A 6,115-nucleotide genomic window follows, 5' to 3' on the forward strand; every position below is an offset into this window, starting at 1 on the left:
TATAGTTTCTCGTTCTTCTGCTGATTCAAAATATAGAGGTATGGCTTCTGTTACTTGCGAAATAGTCTAAGTTCTTAAGCTTTTATCTAATTCAAGAATTAAGAACTTACTTCCAGTAAGTCTATATTGTGATAATAAATCTGCAATAGAAATAGCTTACAATCCTGTGTTTTAGAACACACTAAACATATTGAAATTGATGTACATTATATTCGTGAAAAGGTTAGTGTTGGAGTGTTAAAGATTGTTATGATACTCTCAACATAACAACCATCAGATATTTTCACTAATTTTCTTGGTGTAAATCAACATACTTACCTATGTTCAAAGTTAATGATGATTGACTTGTTTAAATGCCAAAATTGAGGGGGGATGTTAAATATTGTCTATTGTAGTTCAATCTTGTCATTTATAAGCTTTTGGTCTTATTTTGTTGGAAATTCGGTTGAAAATGCTATTTCTATAGATTTGTTGAATTTGAAGGACCTGAGCTAAAGATGTGAAGATCTGGAGGTTAGCGNGAAAAGGTTAGTGTTGGAGTGTTAAAGATTGTTATGATACTCTCAACATAACAACCATCAGATATTTTCACTAATTTTCTTGGTGTAAATCAACACCTATGTTCAAAGTTAATGATGATTGACTTGTATAAATGTCAAGATTGAAGGGGGGGGGGGGTATTAAATATAGTGTATTGTTGTTCAATCTTGTCATTTATATGTTTTTGGTGTTATTTTGTTGGAAATTCGGTTGAAAATGCTATTTCTATAGATTTGTTGAATTTGAAGGACCTGAGCTAAAGATGTGAAGATCTGGAGGTTAGCGGTGCACATTTGATGAAAGTTCAAGGACCGTTTGTGTATATTTCTAGTTGGGTATTTAAGCTTTTGTTTTCTGTATTGTAGCTATTGTTTTTCTTTCAATTGATTCATCTTTCTTTTTCAGACTTCTCTCATCATTGTAAAGTCTCTCATCTTCTTGATAGCTTTTAAGGTTTTTGTTTACTTTTCATTCATAAATAAAAGTTTGTTTAGTTTCAACAAAACATTTTGGATTTGAAAATAGGGATGCAACTTATTAACAAGATTCAATATCTATAAATATTTGAACAAATTTATGGATTAATTTTATAAAATTCAAAGAATAAGATTTAAAAAAATTATGTAGAGTAATAACTTATAAACTAATCAAGTATCATATTATATAATATATAAATAATAAAAATATCTATCTATAAGGCTGCTTCTCATACGACTTCAACAACAAAACGTTAACGGTTTACTTTTGAAGTGGTTGTTGCGAAAGTGTACGATGTTTTGTATCATTAATTTAATAATATCTATAAGTGAAGGTTTAAACGATAATATTTTATTTTATGAGAACGTAAGAACAACTTTATCACATGAAAACACACGTGAGGGGACCTGGTGGTGTGCGGATGACATGTCCTATGACTTAGGCTGTGTCAAAGGTCATCTGAGTCTATGATTTAGTATCACATGTGATGGATTATAGTATCACATCATACTCTTATTATATGTGATAATACAAATGAGGGAACTTAGTGGTCGTGCATTAATAACTATGAAACTCGATTTAGATTGATAGGAGATATATTATTTTCAAAGATGAGGACTTTATAAATTCATAAATCATGTTTACATTTTCACGTTTAATAGGAATAATCATTTTTGATATTCAAACTTTTATAATAATTTGATATTCAAATATCTTAATTTCATATTATGTTTTCAAATCAATCAACAAGTAACTTTGTTTGTGCTTTTAAGTTTAAATAATACCACCTGAAACATTAAATGCCAAATATCACCTTTTAAAAATAGCATTGGTTTGTTGAGTGTTAACTTGCAATCAATGGTTTGAGAAGTAGTTACTAACTATTTTTACCTCACGTATTTTAGACGTTTGAGTTGAGGTTCTTTTTAACGTTTACACGTAAAAAATTTCAGGAAAAACTGGGATGCGGACGAGCACAAGAAAGTCCCTAGTGATTTGGACAATTTTACATCTTTATGTTTAGATCCAAGTTTTAAAGGCTTATTTCAAACATCTTTTTTACAAAATACATGAACTTCACAAATAGAAAACTAAGTATCACTAACGGTATTTTTATGTTAATAATTTTCATACCGACGACTCATCAACAAATGGTCGACTAAGTGTATTTTTTTCCGATGAAGTGGTCATCCGCCTGTGATATTAAAGATTACCAACATATATACGACGGCTATTAGTTTGTTTAATTTTTATTTTCTTTTGATTATTTATTCAGGTGTCTGTCGTTAAGTAAATGTGGTATAAGGTTTAATTATATATCATTATTTGTGCTGGTAGGCAACAGGTAAGTAAATATGGAATCAAGTTTACATCACATAATAAACTTGTACTAATATCTTGTGTGTTATATATTTTGCAAGTGTGTAGGTTTCTAGACACACATGCTGTCTATGAGGTCAACTCAATATTTAGGTACATGTTTAGTGGTCTGTGGCCTCACTATAAGGATGAGATATCCCTAACGCTCACTACATGTTCATGTTCAAGCGCTTTCGGGATTGTTCATAACTCAATGCAAAATATTTGTTTCAATTTTTTATAACTTATTACAAATAATGCATATGTGTGGTAAGTATCAGTGAGACCAGGATACATATGCTTATATTGTCTTTTGTTGTACCTTGCAGAATATGTATGTGTTGGGTCACCTATTGATTTGGTGATGACCCACTGATCTGTTCCTCTACCTTAGCAACACTTAGTAGTTATTGGTTCTTTGTAAGTTGGTGTCTTGGTACATACTTAAAGCCATTGGCAAAATCGAAGACTAGCTGATGTGAAGACAGAAGGTCACCGATGCGGTGTTGTGGATCAACTGTCTAATATACACACCAAGACTCCGAAGTAGCTGAAATGCCTATTGAAAATATTTTGAAGCTACAAGCCGATTGAAGGAAGATCTTCATAGACCGAAGATTGAAAATCTTCATGGACTCAAAATCGAAGATCATGGACCGAAGATTGAAAATCTTCATGGACTCAAGATTGAAGATCATGGACCGAAGATTGAAAATCTCCATGGACCGAAGACTTATGTGTAGCTGCTTGAAGCTTCATATCCATCCAAAGGAGATCTTCCTACAGACTGACCATATCTCTGTAAGGTTTGTCTCTRCATGAACTGTGCAAGTTTGTCTCTGCATGAACTGTGTTGTATGCATGCAGTGTACGATGAAAATGAGATATCAACATTGGTCAGGTCAACCTCTGCCTTCTTATCCTCAAGTGACAAGTGTCCCCATGCATTAAATGYTGAAGGCAGTATATAAAGGCAGTGTGCATCTCCCATGCACACACCAGGCTTTTGAAAGATTACTCTGTGCATTCTAAAAGCAATCGGCTACTCCCTAGCTCTCCTGTGTGTGAAGAATTTCTTAGTGTTCTTCATTTCCTTTCAAGAACTCTTTGTGTTGTTCTTGAAAGTTCTTCTCTTTGTAAGATTGTTTAGGTTAGGTTTTCCTTTCCTATCTTCCGCAACAATCTTTTGTWTTTCTGTGTGTATTAATTCTTGATATAAATCAATAAGAATTAAAAAGTTGAAAAAAAGTCTGTGTAATTGTATTCAACCCCCCCTTCTACAATTCCTTTCTGTTTATTGCCTTACCCTTCGGGACTAACAGTATGCATACCAGATGAGGGAGGCACGCTTATGGGCCCAGGGACGAGCCTTTGACCTGGACAATACGACGTTCAACAATCAGAACCTCACAGCCCTTAGGGGACACTATCAAGTCTGGATCCCAAAGCCGCATTGGTTGGCCATGATTGTTCAGGTATGTGGTTTAATATTTGTATTGTTTTATAATTTTGTTTACAATGATCTATGTGTTATGTCTTAACTGGTGCAAGACACCAACGCTTTAAGTCGTTTATTCTAGGCCGCTAGGGGCAATTGAGCAATCCCGTTTGAGTGCGTGTCATCCATGCAGACAGAAGAACAATTAGTATAATAGAACATCAACCTCACATGGTAAATCTACTACTAAATGTAAATAGGTTTTGAATATATATGATTTTATTCTCTACAAACAGCTTAAGTTGTTATTGTGGGCAAAAGCATGGGGCCATGAGTCACTTCTATTGAGGTTTTTGAGATGATCTATTGCTCCAACAGGAAGCCTGTAACGGGTTCGACGATCCGACTACTAATCTTCCGATCTATGTTGGTTTGTGATTTTTATGTAATCAATCATTTTAGTGCGATTGTGGTTTACGTGAGATCGATTAGGTGATAAGGCAAACATAAGTGAGTTATAAGGTGCAGAGTGCACATTCACAAATGTTGTCTTTATCACCTTATATATATTGCCATAAGACAAGGGGGTCAAGGGGGTCGCGCCCCCTTGTGGGGTCCAAGGGGCAGGGCACCTGATGATGGTCTAAGGGGTAGAGTTAGACTTAGAGAATTTTAGTTTCAGGATGATTTGGACGAATTTCTGAAAATTGGAAACCTTTTTGAAATTGTTCCTGAAATTGGTAGAAGTTTGACTAAGTCTGAATCAGAGTTATGGACCGAAGTGCAATCAGAGTTCTAGTCTACAAAATCAGAGCTCTAGACCGTAGTGCAATTTAGGAGCTCTGGTATATAGAATAAGAATTTTAAACCAAAGAACAATTAGAGCTCTAGACCGTGGAACCAAATTTTCGATACATATGTAACTGCTCTCAAATTTTATCTATTAACGGCAATAATCGTCCGTAAAAGTCATATAAATATGTACACGAGAATTTGGGTGTATATAAGAACTCAATCTTACAGCCTTTAAGAAAAAGACTTTCTCTTGGATTATTCTAATATGGAATTCATGATATCCAAGGCTATAAGTGACAAATTATTGTATTTGGAAAGTGAACTTTCACAATCCGACGAGATCATCCAATCAACGAATCATTTTTGAGTCCCTATTTCTAACACGTTTACCCGAAGGTGGTTAGAGCGACGATAAGTTTTCATGCTCGAATTAGTTTGTTTTATAGGATTAGGTTGCCGTTGTTGGGCAAATGTTAGGCTTAGTTAATTTGGAGAAACTAATATAATTGTTAAAAACAAAAGTAAACTACAAATTTGGTCCCTATGATTTGGTGTTTATACCACTTTTGGTCCTACTGTTTCAAAATTCCAAATTTCCATTGTGGTTTGCAGAAACGATCGAATTTGGTCTTCTTTCTAACGGTTGTTAAAAAAGCTGGTTAGTTTTCCATCCGGTTTTGGCCCCTCCCATTAAATAATGGAAAATGGGAAGACCACGAAAAAGCCGAATGAAAAAATATATCAATGTAGATGTCAAATTAACGAGAAAAATATGATCGTTTCTTGGTGTAATTTATTTCGCTCGAATTTTATTTATTTTTTGTGTTTTTCAAATAAAAAATAAGGGTTGAGATTTTTTAATTTGAAAAATATTGTTGTAACAGCCCGTTTAATCACATCTATTAGATCATCTAATAAGACAGTTAATAAGATGTTTTCTAATTTTTTATTTATTTAGAATTTTCCCCCGACCTCCCCCCCTCTCTCTCTCTCTCTCTCTCTCTCTATATATATATATATATATATCTCTCAATTCATAATCTTAGGTATTAGCCGGGGATATATTTTTGTGTGATCTTCATATTTAATCTACATTGTGACGTAAAACGACATAATATCATTTGTATCTTCGAATGATGGATCATCAAAACTGAAATTTTTTATACCATTAGAAAGCTGATTTTTCACTTATCATCGTTTCAAAAGAAGATAAGTGTTTGAGATCCCCTAATAACAGTAATCTCATCATAATGTTCGATATTTTGGTAAACACATCATATTAAGTTGTTATCTTTTCATAAAGCCGAATACGTTGCTGCAATTGTTCTATCTTCAACTATAACACTTTCTCAATATTTTTATTTTTTTACTAATAGACAATAAACTTCAACCTTAAACCACTATAATGGTTCAATATTATAGCAACAAAAGCATCACTCAATGAAGAAAGTTTTATAACTTTGCACGATTCTTTGCTTTTGTTATTCTCTAGTGAATATGGGGTAC

The sequence above is a fragment of the Cynara cardunculus genome (assembly GCF_001531365.2).
Source record: "Cynara cardunculus var. scolymus isolate 2C chromosome LG 2, CcrdV1, whole genome shotgun sequence".
Lineage (NCBI taxonomy): Eukaryota > Viridiplantae > Streptophyta > Magnoliopsida > Asterales > Asteraceae > Cynara > Cynara cardunculus.